The 17,397-nt window shown below is 36.3% G+C and overlaps 1 long non-coding RNA gene and 1 pseudogene across 1 annotated transcript; both read left to right on the forward strand.

Annotated features, from left to right (window-relative positions):
* LOC102591587 (F-box-like/WD repeat-containing protein TBL1XR1) overlaps positions 1 to 5,557 on the forward strand; it is a 58,009-nt pseudogene extending 52,452 nt beyond the window's left edge.
* Positions 5,558 to 15,706: 10,149 nt separating this feature from the next.
* LOC102582896 (uncharacterized) lies at positions 15,707 to 17,391 on the forward strand. The gene is made up of 2 exons (XR_001474487.1): positions 15,707 to 16,344; positions 17,147 to 17,391. It is a non-coding gene; the product is annotated as an uncharacterized lncRNA (long non-coding RNA).
* Positions 17,392 to 17,397: the final 6 nt, after the last annotated feature.

The following is a 17,397-nucleotide window of genomic DNA, read 5'->3' on the forward strand; positions in this document are numbered from 1 at the left end:
TAGGATCGCTCAAGCCGCGCGTCCTTCCTTCCTTAACAACTTCCACATGTTCCATTTTATCCGAACCTACTTCCTTTTCTCAAGCTTGTAAAGACTCTCGTTGGATGCAGGCAATGAGTTCTGAATTTGATGCTCTTGTCCACAACAAAACTTGGACCTTGGTGCCGCCTCCTCCAAATGCAAATATTGTTGGCAACAAATGGGTGTTTCGGATCAAGTTTTGTGCAAATGGTTCTATTGAAAGATTTAAAGCTCGTTTAGTGGCTCAAGGTTTTTCGCAGCAGCCCGGGGTGGACTATTTTGAGACTTTTGCTCCTGTCGTTAAGCCTAGCACAGTGCGTTTGGTCTTATCTTTGGCTCTTCAAAAAAATTGGTATATGCACCAACTTGATGTGTCAAATGCATTCTTGCATGGTGAGTTATCCGAGACTGTTTATATGCGTCAACCTAAGGGCTTTGAACATCCAGATTATCCCAATTATGTGTGCAAGTTGCAGCGTGCTCTTTATGGTCTTAAACAATCTCCAAAGGCTTGGTTCCATCGTCTTGCTCGTTTCCTTCTTGATCTAGGATTTAAGCAATGTGTTTCAGATCAAAGCATGTTCATTTTTCACTCGGGGGCTGATTGCATTATTCTTTTAATCTATGTGGATGATATAGCAGTTTTTGGCTCTTCTAAGTCCTTAGTATCCGAGTTCATCTCTTCAATGAGTTCCGAATTCTCTATGAAGGACTTGGGACAGCTTGACTACTTCCTTGGCATTGAATTGAAACGCAACTCTTTGGGACTTCTTTTACTTCAACATCGTTATACTACTTCACTTCTTCATCGCTTCAGATTAGAGAAGTGTAAACCAGTGCTAACTCCACTTCACAGTAAGTTGGATTGGAATTCTACTTCTTCTCCTTTGCTTGAAGATCCTTCTATTTATCGTCAAATGGTTGGGAGTCTACAATATTTGTGTTTTACTAGGCCGGACATTCAATTTGCTGTCAACCTTGCTTCTCAGTTTCTTCACCAACCGCGACAATTGCATCTTCAAGCAGTAAAACGCATTTTTCGATATCTCGCTGGCACAATTGATTGGGGCTTACAGTTGTATAAGAATTCTTCCTTGTCGCTTACTGTTTTCTCTGACTCTGATTGGGCTGGTTGTTCAGCCACCAGACGATCCACAACTGGCTTTTGTATTTTTCTTGGCTCTAATCTTATCTCTTGGTCTGCTAAGAAACAACCTACTGTTGCACGCTCAAGTACCGAAGCAGAGTACCGAGCTCTTGCTGTTGCCACTGCTGAAGCTACTTGGCTCCAATATATTCTTCGAGATCTTGGTGTTTTTCTTACTTCTCCGGTATCTGCTAAATGTGACAATATTGGAGCCATTCATCTAGCTCACAATCCAGTTTTTCACTCCCGTTCAAAACATGTTGCTCTAGACTATCGTTTTGTTCGTGAAAAGATTAGTCATGGTGATTTAGTGGTTTCCCATGTCCATACATCTGAGCAACTTGCTGATTTGTTTACCAAAGTATTGGCCTCTTCACGTTTTCGTGATTTAACTGCCAATCTTCACGTTCACTCTTCCCGTTCAGATTGAGGGAGGGTGTTAGAGTTTGTGTTAGAGTTGATCTCTATGTATTGTAGTTGTAATAGGATTGTAATTGTGATTATTCTATATTACTCATCAATTTCTGCCTTTCATCTGGACACCCTATCGTATTGAAAGGAAAGTACAAAGTACCACTTTAAAAGTAATAGAGAAATGCAAACGTCCTCAAAGTCCCTATGAGCATCTCAGAAGAAGGAAAACAGAGAAATATACCATGCCCGAGCTCTGTACTACTGTAACAACGTTGAATTGTATTCCAAGATGTGCTTGCATGAGAAGTAGAATGACTCAAATTTTTCATATACATTAAACGATCAATGAAACATGTAACTGTTTCCATATAAACTGGGCGTAAGTTGAGCCTCCCAGGCAGTGGCGAATTTAGGTGCAAAAAATAGGGCACTCGAACCCGTGGTCTCTTCGTAAAATTAGATATTTTATGTATATATTTTCTAACATTTGTATAATATTATATTCTTGCACCCGTACTATAAAAAGTCTAGTTGGTCCACATGGTTAAATGTTGAGCTTTTGACTTTGAGGACTGAGGATCAATTCCCACTTAATAGATTTTTTTTGGTGCACCCATGTTCGGATCAATTCCCACTTAATACATTTTTCTTGGTGCACCCATATTCGAAAAATCCTAGATTCGCCTCTGCTCCCAGGATGACAACTCCATAGCAAAGCATCCACATAAGTTGGGCATTCTATAACTTGATTCATCCATAGAATATTGAGATTTAAAACGTTTACCCCTCCAGTAGAACCTATGTGGTCCATTAGCAAATTTGTCGTGTTGATCTCATCGCATTTGAATAAACAAAGACTAACTTCAGACCAAGAAGACGAATTTGATAGAAACTTCCTCAACTGGCTTGACTCTCTTGCAATGTTAAGTACAGGAATTTCATTCCCTGTATAGTCAAGGGATACCAAATCTGGAGCATCAATCTTCCATATCCCGCAATATTGATGAATCTTTAAAACCTTCAGGGAATTCGATTTGATCTTTATATGCTTCATAGTCAACCCCGAACAGTACTCAAGTATGAAAGAGACAATAAAGGGACAGCTATAAAGTAGAGTCTAAAGCATGTTTTCGTCTAATGTTACATAAGATAGAGAAATCTTTCTTAGAGAATTGCAACTCACAACTCCACTAGATCATTAAACAGGCATAAGAGTACAATCGTGCAGAACCAATTCTCTTAAAGATTTTGCTGCCAAGATTGTTAAAATAGGTGACGGGTATGATGTAAAGTGAAGTATAAGTTCTTTTACACCATTCTGAAGTGCAATGAGAAGCCACTTATCAATCAGAGGGAAGAGTTGGGGAGAATCAGCAAAAAAACACTGATAATTCAAACTTTTCTATAGTTATTTTCCCCTTCCCATATCTCTCCATGATTGTGTCCGCTATATTTATATGGGCTTCCCAGCCTTGCCAACTATTAACAAAGAATCCCAAGTTAGGAAGAGTCGACCACGCTTGCAGCCATGTTTTCGAGAGAATGTTCATCTTGGATGCTTCTTTAAAACTAATCAAACAGAGTATTTTTTGAAAGAGACATTCCGGCAATAAGTCAGCCATGGTTGTATTGTATGGTGAAGTATCAGAACCCTAATTCCGGCAAAAGTTATTAAAAAGGGCATGTCGTCTCTATTTGCAAATTCTTATGGATTTTATTTTAATTACTAAATTTTTAAGTGTATTGATTAGTTACCCAAATAAATCGGTCAATGTATTTTTAGATGAGCAAAAATATGGGGGAAATACATTTCTTTTTTCCTTTTTTCACAGTAGTATCCTTGAAACTAGGAATTTAAATAGTATTAAATAGTTTCTTATTTGTTACTATTAATAACAAAATGAATTTAACCCACACGCACACTCATGAGTCATGATCATAGGAGCTAAATAAATTTCCTAATATGCTTTCTCCTTGCAAGGACCTCTTGATCATGTCTGTCTTATTGTTTGTCTAAGTGAAAGAAGATTAGTTCAAAACAGAAATAAAAAGTTTTACATTTTGACTCATTTTTATATCCCTCATTATAAAAATGATTCACATATGCCTCTAGCGTTACACCAGGGGCGGATCAACGCAATCGGAGGCCTAAAGTGAAATTTCAACTAGAGGCCTAAAATCTAAATAAACTTTATATGTATTAAATTTTTTAAAAAAATATACTTACATTTTTAAAATGCAAAGTATTACTTATTATTTTTTTATAAATGATTTATTCGATTTCTTATTCAATTTATTAGCTTAAGATAAGATTTTATCAATTCAACGTTGAAAAATATCTTTTTACTCAGGCAATTATTATATGAATTGTTAACATAGTTCTATAAGTAATAAGTTGGCAAATTTCAAAAGAAGGTAAGAGTTAGAATGATAGAAATTCATTCAAGAAGTGTATACCCTACATTTTACTATGCTTGTTGTAATGCTTGAAAATCTAAGAAGGAATAGAAAAAGAATTTACAATTCACTTTGTTCAATACTTTTTGACTATTGATTCATATTTTTGATAGAGTATTACTCTAACTTATCAAAAACTTAAAAGAAGAGAGTGTAAAAGGAGTTGAAAGAATAAAATAATGTGAATATTAGCGTAAAGAGTGTAAGAAAATTAAAAAAAAATTGATTTCTTCTATTTGAATGAGGTTAAAGAGAATAAAATAATTATTTTTAAAAAAATATTTATATTTTTTTAATCATAAATAATAAAAAAATTAACACATAATTTATTCTTGATAAAAATTGAGCCCCCTAAAATTGGGGTCCTAAGGCCAATGCCTTATTCAACTAAGCATAGAGCCGATATTGCGTTACACAATTGGCTCATATTTATCCTTTATGTTTAACGGAAGTGAAAAAAAAAATCTTAATACACCCAAGTCCCAACCCTTCTATTAGATGAAAATGATCTATATATAGGTATTTGTGTAACGATAGAGATATATGTGAGACACTTTTTTTATAATGAGTTATATAAACTTTAAATCACAAAGTTGAGCCCTTTTCCCTAAATTCTAAATAACCCCAACCCTTGTCAACTCTCGTAATCTTTAACTAGATATAATATTGCCTCTAGATACTACTAAAACAACAAATTAAATAGTAATGTATGGGGGTACTATGATTTTCCCTTGTTAATTTTTTTTTATGACAAGGAAAACCTGCGGCCACAATTCTTTCGGTGCGCATAGGGTAAAATCATCGATCCTATGTAATAGCTCACAAACCACACTGAAGAGGTAATCCACACTAGGCAAGCATGGTGCGACGAGCTCGACCCAGAAGGCAAACCCCTTGCTTTCGTTGGCAAGGGGTTTCGAATTTGAGACCTCCAACATATAGGTCCCAAGTCCAAACCACCGGGCCACCTCAATGGGTATGGATTCCCCTTGCTATTCTTACAGGGACCTCGTTATTGCTAATTGCACCCAACTTCCGCTTTCATTTTGTGTAACCTTACACTTGATCGTCAAATGATAGGCTCAAGTATTATGGGGTTTGTTTACTCGTACTCAATTGAACTATCGATACCTATATACCTATTCCTTTTATTTGGGTAGGGATGTGATGAGGAATTAGGAGAGAGAGTAGAGTGAGAATGAGTATCTTTCTTTTAGATCATCAAATCTATGTATCGTTCTCGTTGAATGTTTTTGTTTTTTACTAATTAAGTAGGTTCACTTCCATTTTGAATCCAGGGAACCTATTTATTTTGTTGCATTTAGTCCGAACAGTGAGTACTTGGCTAGTGGGTCATTGGATAAATGCATGAATATATGGTCAGTGAAGGAGGCCAAGATTGTAAGAACTTACAACAGTGATGACGGTATTTTTGATGTGTGTTGGAACGAGGAAGGCAACAAGGTTGCAGCTAATTTCGCAAACAAGAAGGTTTGTGTGTTTGATATGAGATTGTAGAGGTTAAGGAATCCAAACAGATGTAGGAATTTCACAATTCAAGAATCTGTGCCTTTTATTAATGCAGAACAATTGAGGCTCAAACTAAAGTCACATTGTAGAAGAACATTTTTTTGGTTTCACCTAGCGTCTGGTTATCCAGATTGGGACCCGACTAAATCACTATGGCATTGATCTAAACTTAAGGTTGCGGTACTTCTAGTATAGTTGTTCCTTTATTCTTCTTTTTGTTCCTCGCGAGGAGATTGACATGGTTGTGATTATTCTGATTAGTTCATTTCCTTGGTTGAAATTGAACCCAAAAACCTAAGGGATCGTTTGGTTTGCAAACAAATTATGTTGGATTATAATATAAGGTGTTTATATATAGTATCTTACTTTAGTTTCATGCATGTTCCTATCTTCTATATATTTACATGAACAAAATAAATATGAAAACTTCTCTTCTCATTTTTAAGCCTAAGAAAGCATCGATTCTTAGAATGTACCTGGACAACAAAAGTGAAGACATAACTTGAGAATTTGTCGGGTATAATAGTACACTAAAGAGAGGTGATTAGACAAGACATGTGTCACTTATAATCCGTTCGACCTGTTTAGATTTGAGCAGGTTAATAACCATTTATTAACTAGACTGATATGCAGCCCAAATGGTAAAGAATGCCTAGCATGTATACTGCTGAAACTTATGCCCTTCTCTCTCCCTCAATTAGATATCCTCTTGTAGTTTAACACATTCAACAGCTATAAGGGGTTCACATGTAAATCGTAATAACAAAATCAAGCAATTCTCCCTCAGCATAAAACTAGAAGAGTCCTACAAGGATATTGGAGGGCAGATAAAGTAACTTTTACCAAGTAAAAACATGAAATGTATATTCAGCAGCAGAAGCCTCACAGGCCTAATTAAGTTATATGCCACATTATTGCTTTAGTGTCCGCGCACTTGGAGCTAGAAGTTTTATCAAATTAAATGTATATTCAATAATTGGATTCCTGTGAATCAAGACACCAACACTGATAGTCGTCTGCTCTAGATTTTGCTAAGAGCTCCTCTATTGTCATTCTCTCGTGTGCCACGGATTTCCATGGATTAGAGCAACTGATAAAGCGTTGAGCTGGTGAATTTGATACCCTTGTCAATTTTGCTGAATGAGTTCTCTCAAATGAGAGTTATTCCATTAAATAGAAAGAATTATTATTTACATGCCTAAAAATCTGCTATATATCCCTAAATATATGTTATTTCTAATTGTAATATCTCTGAAAATATGCTACATTAATCTATGTTGTCTCCTATCATCATTACACAAATATTTAGAGTTATAACACAGATATGTACAGATATTTAGAATCTATCCAATCATGCTAACATCCCCTCTCAAATTGATGTCGGTGCATCAAAAAGCATCAATTTGCCTACCATAAACTGATGACATTGTCGTGGCATAGATTTTGTAAACACATCAGCTATTTGAAGATCACTGGATACATGTGGAAGAGTAATGACTCTCTTATCTACAGCTTCTCTGATATAATGACAATCCACTTCAATGTGTTTGGTCCTTTCATGATAAACTGGATTAGTAGCAACTGAATAGCACTTGTGTTGTCAGCATGGAGAGGAGTGGGATTAGATTGAGGAAATCCAATTTTTGCAAGTAAACCACGAAGCCAAACAATCTCGGAGCAAGCAGTAGACATTGTGCGATATTCAGATTCGGTGGAAGATTTTGATACACGGTCTTGCTTCTTTCTCTTCCAAGATATCAAGGAATCTCCAAGAAACATGCACCAACCCGTGACGGAGCGACAAGTATCAGGACATCCAGCCCAATCAGAATCACTAAATGCATTAAGCTGAATCTCAGAACCACTAGGAAAGAATAACCCACAAGTAGATGTTCCCAAGAGATATCAAATGATGCGACAGACAGCCACCAAATGTAGATGGCGTGGAGCCTGCATAAATTGACTCACTTGTTGAACTGCAAAAGAGATATCAGGCCGAGTAATAGTAAGATAATTTTGGCTCCCAACTAATTGCCGATACAAAGTTGGATCAGGAAGAAGATCTTCTTCCGCACGGCATTACTTTACATTCAATTCCAATGGAGTATTTATAGAGGAAGATTCTTGAAGACCGGCCAAAGAAATCAAGTCCGGAGTATATTTCTGTTGGTTCAAGAACACACCTAAAGAATTATAATGAACTTCTAACCCCAAAAAGTATGTAAGAATACCAAGATATTTCATATCAAAAGAATCCTTAAGCTGCTGCTGGAGGCTAGTGATTAGTGAAGAATCAGTTCTTGTGATAATAATGTCATCTACATACACCAAAAGAAGAACACAACCTGTAGATGTTTTTCAAAGAAACAAAGACGAATCATATTTGCTCTGCTCAAAAGAGAATTGAAGCAAAGTAGACCAAAACTTGTCAAACCAAGCTCTTGGAGCTTGTTTTAATCCATATAAAGACTGCTTCAACTTGCATACATCTGATGTAGGTGATGAGAACAAACCAGGTGGGGGTTTCATATAAATATCTTCTTTGAGATCACCATGAAGAAAAACATTTTTGACATTTATTTGATGAAGAGGCAAATTTTGTGATGCAATAATGACAATGATAGTTCGCAGCGTAGTCATTTTTGCTACAGGTGCAAAAGTCTCCTCATAGTTTACACCATACTCATGTTTATTGCCAAGGACCACCAATAGAGCTTTGTACCGATCAAGAGTTCCATCAGAATTAAGTTTAATTAAATAAACCGATTTACATCCAATTGGACGGACATTTGGCGGACAAGGAACAATGTCCCATGTGTTATTTTTTTTAAGAGCCAAAATTTCCTCCTCCATTGCTTTTTGCCAACATTCAAGCTTGGAGGCTTGTGAGTAACCTGTTGGAATAGAGATGGTGGATAAAGTAGAAGAAAAACCATACCGTTTAGGAGTTTGAGACACTCTAGTAGATCGCTGAGGAGGCTCAAGAGGAACAGAACTTGAAGAAATCTCAGATTCTGGTTATGGAGCAGTCTCAGGTGGCGGATCTGTTTTGAGATGGGGTAAAGTTGGCTGACGTCGTTCATACACAAATCCTGGTTTGAACTACTTAGAAGACAATGACAAATCCTCAAAAGTAGGAAGAAGAGGAGAAACAGAAGATGAATCTACAATCGTAGGAAAGAAATACTGATTCTCAAAGAAAATAACATTTCTAGAAACACGAAATTTGTTAGAACTTGGATCATAGCAAATAAAACCTTTTTGTGAAGTACTATAGCCCATAAAAGCACATTTAATAGACTAAACAGAGAATTTATTGCGTTGAAAAGGAGGCAGGTGCACAAAACAAACACAACCAAACGTATGAAAACTATGATAGCTGGGATGCTTATGAAAAAAACGATAATATGGAGACTCAAGATTTAACACTTTAGATGGAAGTCTATTAATCAAATAGACAGCAGTAGACAAAGCTTCAACCCAATATTTAGATGGAACAGAGGACTCAATCAATAAAGTACGAGTGACATCTAAAAGATGACGATTCTTACGCTCAGCAACCCCATTTTGTTGTGGCGTATATGGGCAAGAGCGTTGTGATACAATTCCTTTCTCAAGCAAGAAATTATTGAATTCATGAGACATATATTCTCCACCAGAATCAGATCTTAATATTTTGATGCATGTGGAAAATTGAGTCTCAACGTAAGCCAAAAATTTCTTGAATATGGAAAACACGATTTTAGATGGAAGTCTATTAATCAAATAGACATCAATAGACAAAGCTTCAACCCAATATTTAGATGGAACAGAGGACTCAATCAATAAAGTACGAGTGACATCTAAAAGAAGACGATTTTTTACGCTCAGCAACCCCATTTTGTTGTGGCGTATATGGGTAAGAGCGTTGTGATACAATTCATTTCTCAAGATCATGAGACATATTCTCCACCAGAATCAGATCTTAATATTTTGTATGCATGTGGAAAATTGAGTCTCAACGTAAGCCAAAAATTTACTTGAATATGGAAAACACTTCAGATTTAGATCGAAGAAAATACACCCATGTAAACCGACTATAGTCATCTATAAATATCACAAAATACTTGAAATGAGCATGAGAAATAACTGGTGAAATTCCCCAAACATCACTATGAATGACATCAAAACACTTTGCAACACGACTACCAAAATTAGGAAAGGAAGAGTTTTACTTTTGCCTAATTTACAAGTAGAACAATCAAAGGAAGCAACTGAAAATTGATTTTTATTTCCCAATAAACCAGAATTGGACAAATGAGACAACACAATAGAATTTGGATGTCCTAGACGTTTATGCTAAACCTCATTCTTAGTAGTGGTAGAAGCAAAAGCTAGAACACAAGGAATAGAAAAGTGTATAGGAAACAATCTTCCAAACTTTTAGGCCCCCTTCACGATTATCGTCCCCGACACCTGATCCTGCACAAGGCAACCATTACGAGAAAAATTCACATCACAATTGTTATCTACCAATTGGCCAATTGAAATAAGACTAGTGGAGAGCTTTGGTAATACAAAAACATTCTTGAAAGTTTCAGTAATATCCCCAACCTTGGTAATGGGTAAATTACTACCATTGGCAACCTGAATTTGTGTTGGACCATTATACTCACGGATGTTTTTGAGTATATTAGTTGAGTTGGTCATATGATTGGAAGCACCTGAATCAACAATCCAAAAATTAGATGTAACATCATTACCTTGTAATCTCAATGCTGAAAAGGCTGACACGATCATTTGTTGTACCATTTCAGGAGTAAGAACTTGTCCTACTGAAGACGAGTTATCTGTAGTTGAACCATTTATCCCAACTTGAAAAGCATTTGCCCTACGGTTTTGAGGACGTGTGGGACACTCTTTGATAATGTGTCCTTGTTGTTTACAATAATTACAGAACTTCTTGCCACAATTGCTAGCAATATGACCATATTTCTTGCAACTGTAGCATTGAGTTCTAGCTATATCCATGCCCTTTCCTTTCCCTTGAGTTGCAAATGCGACAGTGACAACATTTTCTTGATGAAAAGCATTTTGTGTGAAGAGACGCTGCTCTTCACGAAGTAATTCCCTAAATCAGACATCCAACGAGGGAGATGGATCACAGTTCATCAAGTTGGAGCAAACATTTTCAAAATTAGATCGTAATTTCATCAAAAATTGATCTCACTTGTTTTGTTCATGAACTCCTTGAATGATGGAGAGAGATTCAGAAGGTATTTTAGCATAAACAATATCGGTAAATTCAGCTCATAAGTTCTGAAATCCAGAGAAATAATCTTGAACAAAGAGACCTCCTTGAGAATACATAGAAATTTCATGCTCTAACTGAAAGCGCCTTGGGTTATGGTCTTGGTTGTAAACCTTTTGTAAATAATCCCACATGGCCTTTGTTGTCTTGTATGGCCTGAGATTAAGAACAATAAGAGGGTCAATTGCCCCTAAAATCCATGTCATCACCCGAGCATCTTTAACCCTCCATTGACCAAGCTTTGTAAGATCAGTAGGAGTAGGATCACTTCCATCTATATGTCCCCATAATTCTTTTCCAGTGACAAATAGTTGGAATTGAAATTCCCAGGCAAAATAATTTTTTCCTGTGAAACGAACATGGAAAGACTCAAACTGATATGATGACCATGTTCTTGACAAGCTAAGGAAGATAGAAATGCAATGATACAAAATAACCAGAATGACCAAGATTAAGATTCCAAGATGCCTAAAATTCCAAGATACTTAGGACTTACTGTTAACTAAAAAACAGTAACCAGAACCAAAACTTTCAAAAAAAAAATCTGAACACTAAGAATTAAAGCACTGAAAAAGGCTCTAATACCATGTCAATTTTGTTGAATGAGTTCTCTCAAATGAGAGTTCTTCCATTAAATAGAAAGAATTCTGATTTACATGCCTAAAAATCTGCTATATATCCCTAAGATATATGTTATTCATAATTGTAATATCTCTGAAAATATGCTACATTAATCTATGATATCTCCTATCATCATTACACAAATATTTAGAGTTACAACATAGATATGTACAGATATTTAGAATCTGTCCAATCATGCTAACAACCCTAACCATTGGGTGGTCCTGTGAGCACATCCTCTTGTACAACCGCATTGCAGACACTGCATCTTCATAAGGATCATGGAAACTAACTTGGATGTCATATCTGTTTGGGCCAAAAGTTTTGGTCAGCATAGCACACAAGTGTAATAGACATAGTTGAAGCAAATAACTATTAAGCCAGACACCAATTCAAGCTCCAAGTAAACAAGGAAACAACAGTGAATGAACATTTTAAGTACAACGCACAATAAGAATATAATAGATAAACTTGACCGACAAAAATACAAGAAAAGATAAAATTAGAAGTAAAGAAAACATGAGAGTGAGCAAGTAACTTGCCCTAGATAAGTCTTGGTTAGATATTTCAGAGAGTGGCTGGAAAAGTTGGTCTTCATCAGGGGTTGGTATGTTGCAGTATCTCTACATAGAACAAAGGCAAGACGTGAATAGAGGAATGCATCTCGTGTAGAAAAGATCTCCAAGGCATACACAGATAGCATCTCCATATACCCAATTTGACAGACAAATACAGAGAATGTGAACAACTGATATGATAATTCTTATTTTTATCTTCATCTCTTATGTACAAGAGAAGTCAACACAAGTTGCAATGGCGGCTATTATACTTGCTCGCAGATCAACGAGCTAAAGGGCGGAAATTGTAGGTGCAATGAAGAGGGCTATTTTACGCCTTACCTAAATGAGTAAATAAAAAAATGTGGAAAAATACTCGGCTTCTTGACATAAGTACCTGATTAGGTCCATCCTCAAGAACAAACCTACTTTCACCTAATAAGCATAAATGTTACACCCACAACAATAGTCAACTGTAAGCTACTTTCTTATTATTTTTTCTTTTTAATAGCCAGTGCTGTAAAGAATCTGTTGAATTCTCTCTCGGACTTCATTCAAAGGCATGGCATCTTGTAGATTTTTTTCTATTATACCAGTAATTTCATACCTGGCACACAATGATAAGGAAGTATGAAAAGGTGTGATACCAAAAGCATCAGCTTACGCTATAAATAGATATGTTTATTTGCCAAAAGACACCTATAATCAGCCACAGGAGTCGGAGGTAGAATATAAGTCTGAAAAATAATCTTCTCATCTTCGTCAACTAGGCATACCCTTGCGCAAAGTTCTTGTGACCAATCACCTCCAACCATTACACAACCTATGGCGACTACTTTCTGACTTCTTATGTTGATCATTTTGTCTGCTGAACAATGCATCTCCATTGTCTCCTGCAACAATTATACATACACATTCCAGCAACTAAACATACATCTGGAGTATCCTAAGTGTAACTGATTCTTGCGAATGCATCGAGGAAAGAAAATTCATCAACTCACAATGGGTTGAGGAGTGGTATGACGACACGTTTCCTTATGCTCGTTGAGAGATTCCACGCTGCTACAGATTTTCAGACACAAAATGCAGCCTCGTTCAGCAAAGACGGTTGAGCAATTCACTTTGGCCAATGGACCTAAATATTAAAGTGAAAAGAAAACTTAGAGATCATTTTTTTTGTAACTGACATTTCTATTAATCACCAAATTGTTCATTACAAATCCATTGCAAATCTAGCTCAGATTGCTATCTCAGAATGTAAATAAACTCATAAAATAAAATTTCAAGTCTACAGAATAACTAAAATTTAAGCTGCTGGAATTTTATCTTGACTTGAGGGGTGGCTCGAATATTACACATGTAGATGATCTCCTTTGTAATTTCCTCACATTGGCGCCTTGCATTTTCAAAGATCCTCCTATTCCTTTCAATCCAAATTGCATATGTAATCTCAGCATATGCCAGTTTGAAAATCTGAGCATTAAGTGATCTCCCTTTCGCACACAATATGGCCCATGCTAGGTGAGTGTTCCAAATTGTTGTAGGATTCCATTGCCATTGTAGCCATGTCATGATTCTTCTCCACACCTCTTGAACAAATAAGTGGTCTCTTGTTTCTTCATGATGCTGACAGAGTTTGCATTGTTGATCAATATCTATCCCCCATGCCTGAAGCCTGTCAGTTGTTTGCAATCTATCATGTAGTTGAAGCCATAGTATAAACTTAGCATTTGGTCTTGCACTGTTACCAAATAGTAGGGACTTCCAAGTGACTTTCGGGTTGTCTCCTAGCAGCTTCTGATAGATGTATTTTATGTTCACAAAGTTTGCTTGTATTGCCTGAGTCTGCTCCAGAATTTCCCTTGCTGCTAGTATCTTTCTTGTCATCCACAAGGCCTGAGCAGATATAGGTGCTAATACCACTGTATGAGACTTAATATAGTATGTATGGATCCATCTAATCCATAGCTTATCTTGCTTGTGAGCTAAGTCCCAAGATGTTTTTGCAATAGCTGCCTTGTTCCACAATCTGATGTTGATCGAGTTTACACCTCCTACAGATTTTGGAGTACAGATTCTCTCCCAAGCCACTAAGGATTTTTTGGTGATTATGTTGGTGCCTGACCACAAAAAACTTCTACAATAAGAATCAATGAGCTTGAGTACCTTTGCTGGGATGATGAATAGCTGTGACCAATAAGATTGAATGCCAAATATAACAGTTTGGATTAGTTGTTATCTTCCAGCATGAGATAGTTTTTTAGCAGTCCAAGAAGAGATCCTTGCCACTATCTTTTCAACCAGAGGGGTCCATTGAATCATTGAGAGCTTCTTTGTAGAGAGTGGGATGCCTAAGTATTTGAAGGGCAGTTTGCCAGCAGAAAAACCAGTGTGTTGAATAATCCTGTCCCCTTCTATGCTTGGTATGCCTCCAAAATAAATAGAGACTTTCCCCATATTTGCTTGAAGCCCAGATGCTGCTGAGAAATCATTAAAACACTCCATCAATGTTGTAATAGACTTGAGGTCTCCTCTAGCAAACATAAGAAGATCATCCGCAAAGCATATATGAGAGATCCCTAGTTTAGCACATCTAGGATGGTAGGAATAGTTCTTGTTGTCTTTAAGGGTGGAAAGTAATCTACTCAAATACTCCATGGCTATGACAAACATGAATGGTGAAATGGGGTCCCCCTGTCTGAATCCTTTGGCAGCATTAAATGGGGTGGAAGGTTCTCCATTTATCATCACAGTATAACACACAGTCTGTACACATTGCATGATCCATTGTATAAATTTAGTTGGGAAGCACAATCCAATCAGTACATGTTTCAGGAAGATCCATTCAACTGAGTCATAAGCTTTTTGTAGATCAATCTTGATCATACATCTAGGAGAGGTATGTTTTCTTTGGTAATCTTTCACTAACTCAGTTGCTAAGATGATATTATCACCAATTTTCCTTCCAGGTATGAATCCTGATTGAGCTTCACTAATCACTGATGCAATTATCTCCTGCAGTCTTGCAGTTAGGATTCTTGCAATGATTTTATAAAGAACTGTGCAGCAAGCAATTGGCCTGTATTCTTTCACTGACGTAGGATTAGCAACCTTTGGGACTAAAGTTATAGATGTGCAGTTAATATTCTTGTGCATGCTGCTTGTAATAAAGAATTTCCCAATAGCCTGACATACCTCCTCTTTCACCCATGGCCAAGATCTTTTATAGAATACAGCATTGAAACCATCCACTCCTAAAGCTTTATCATCACCAATGGACATCAGGCTTGAGTATATTTCTTCTTCAGTTACTGGTTTGCAGAGCTTTATCCCTTGCTGATGACTTAGGACAGGACCTCTTTTCATAATCTCATTATTTACTGCTAGAAGGGTAGTTGCTGCTGATCCCATTAGTGGCTTGTAAAATAGTAGTATCTCTTCTCTAATTTCCTTCTGATCATTCAAGGCAGTACCAGTTAGGGAGGTGATTTCCAGTATTTGTTTCCTGTGAACCCTCTCCTTTATAATTGCTGAGAAGTAATGAGTATTCCATCCCCAAGTTGTATCCATTTTTGTAATACCCTATATTAAATTAAGGGCATAATTGTCATTTAGCTCTCTTTTTTTTTTAAAAAAAAGAGGATCAGAAAAAAAAAATTAAAAAAAAGGGCTGAAAGCCCTAACAGAAGCAGCAGCAACGCTGCAACTTCAGGGATCAAAAGAAAAAAAAAAGGGACTCTTCTTGTTCTACAGTGAGCGAACGAACGAAGGAGAAACATAATTTTAAATTGAAAGCCTTAGCTCTCAAACTAAAGAGAGAGGTGGAAGAAGAAGAAGAACGAGAAGAAGGTAAGTTTCTTAACTTAGTCTAAAGGTTGAATTTGTATCTTCCATGACTATAAGATTGGGAATTGGGAAGTTGAGAAACATGGGTTTAGAAGAAAAGAGGAAATTTATTTAATTCTTATGAACCAAGTGAATATAGTCAATGATTTGAACTATAAACTTTGGTATTGGGCTTATATGCAATAAGAGTAATTGGGCAGTAAGGTTAGGTTGATCTTTTTACAGCGAGAATTGACCAAGAAGAGACTAATGTGTGTGATTAAAGCACTAATTAAGTGATTGGGCAGATTTCGAATCAGTCATGAAACCCATAGAGCTGGATTTTTCTTTTTTTAAAATGTAGTATAAATTACCTAAATGAAGGAGTTAACACGAAATTATTATGAATGTGATTATAGATTGACCAAAGGAATTCGTACGGAGTGATTGAGTGGCAAGCTTGGTAACTCAACACAAGTACAGTGAGTAGTAATCTTACCACAATTGATGTTTTATAACTTGCATGACTTTCACATGGTGTATAAAGTAAAGGCGTTACCGAATGTTTTAAACTTGCATGTGGGACAAGTCTTTTACTGGATATGATACTGAAAAGATTATTTGAGATGATATCATTCGTATAAGATATGATTACTGATATTGAAAAGGTTTTACACTTATTTGAGAAATAGTATTTTGACAAGTGATTGTTAAACTTTGAAATGATATGATTTGATAAGATTTAAATGCGTTGTTCGATTTTGAATTGTTTTTACTTATTACAAGAAAAATATAAATGGGAGTAGACCTTGATGAATCCCGTAGCTAACGGCGGGTTCGTTAGACCTGGTGCACCTTGTAGTTCCGATTACTGATAAAGCCCTTACTAGTGGGAAGGTAGAACTAGTATACTGTTACTGATATCCCTCGAGTAGGGATCTACTGATATGAATAACTAACTCATTTATGAGGAGTTCACTATTATTGGTTACTTCTTAAGGAGAAGACCACACTGATTACATGATTCATCATTGGAAACCTCCCAACTATAAGATTTGATATGAAAATGTTCTTTTTCTGAGTTTGCTATTATGTATTTACATTGATTTTGCTTATATGAGGCACCTAAGGTTGAATATTGTTATTGTTTCTGAAAGAGCATTGTTTCATCATCATAACTATTACACTAGCATGCTTTCTGACTTGTCCCTCATTAAAACGGTTGTAGTTAAGTATTATTACTCACTGAGCTAGCGTCTCAGTCCTCACTATTTTTTTTTACAGAGAATTCAAGTGGTATTGAAGAGGATTTCATTAACTAGCGTGTGAGTTGGTAGCATCTGGTGAGCCCCGCATTGCTTCGCGTGGCAAGAGAGCTATTGATTTGTTAAGTTTATTTAGTTTCTTTTAAAAACTCTTAGAGTTGCTCCATTTGTCATTCTTTTGATTTGAGTCAAGATTAGTCCTTCGAATTGTAGTCAAGTGACTAGTTTGGAACTTTTTTCCGTAATTTGGAGATGAATTGGTTTTATTGC

This window comes from Solanum tuberosum, unplaced genomic scaffold (genome assembly GCF_000226075.1).
Source record: "Solanum tuberosum cultivar DM 1-3 516 R44 unplaced genomic scaffold, SolTub_3.0 scf00207, whole genome shotgun sequence".
In the NCBI taxonomy this organism is placed as follows: domain Eukaryota; kingdom Viridiplantae; phylum Streptophyta; class Magnoliopsida; order Solanales; family Solanaceae; genus Solanum; species Solanum tuberosum.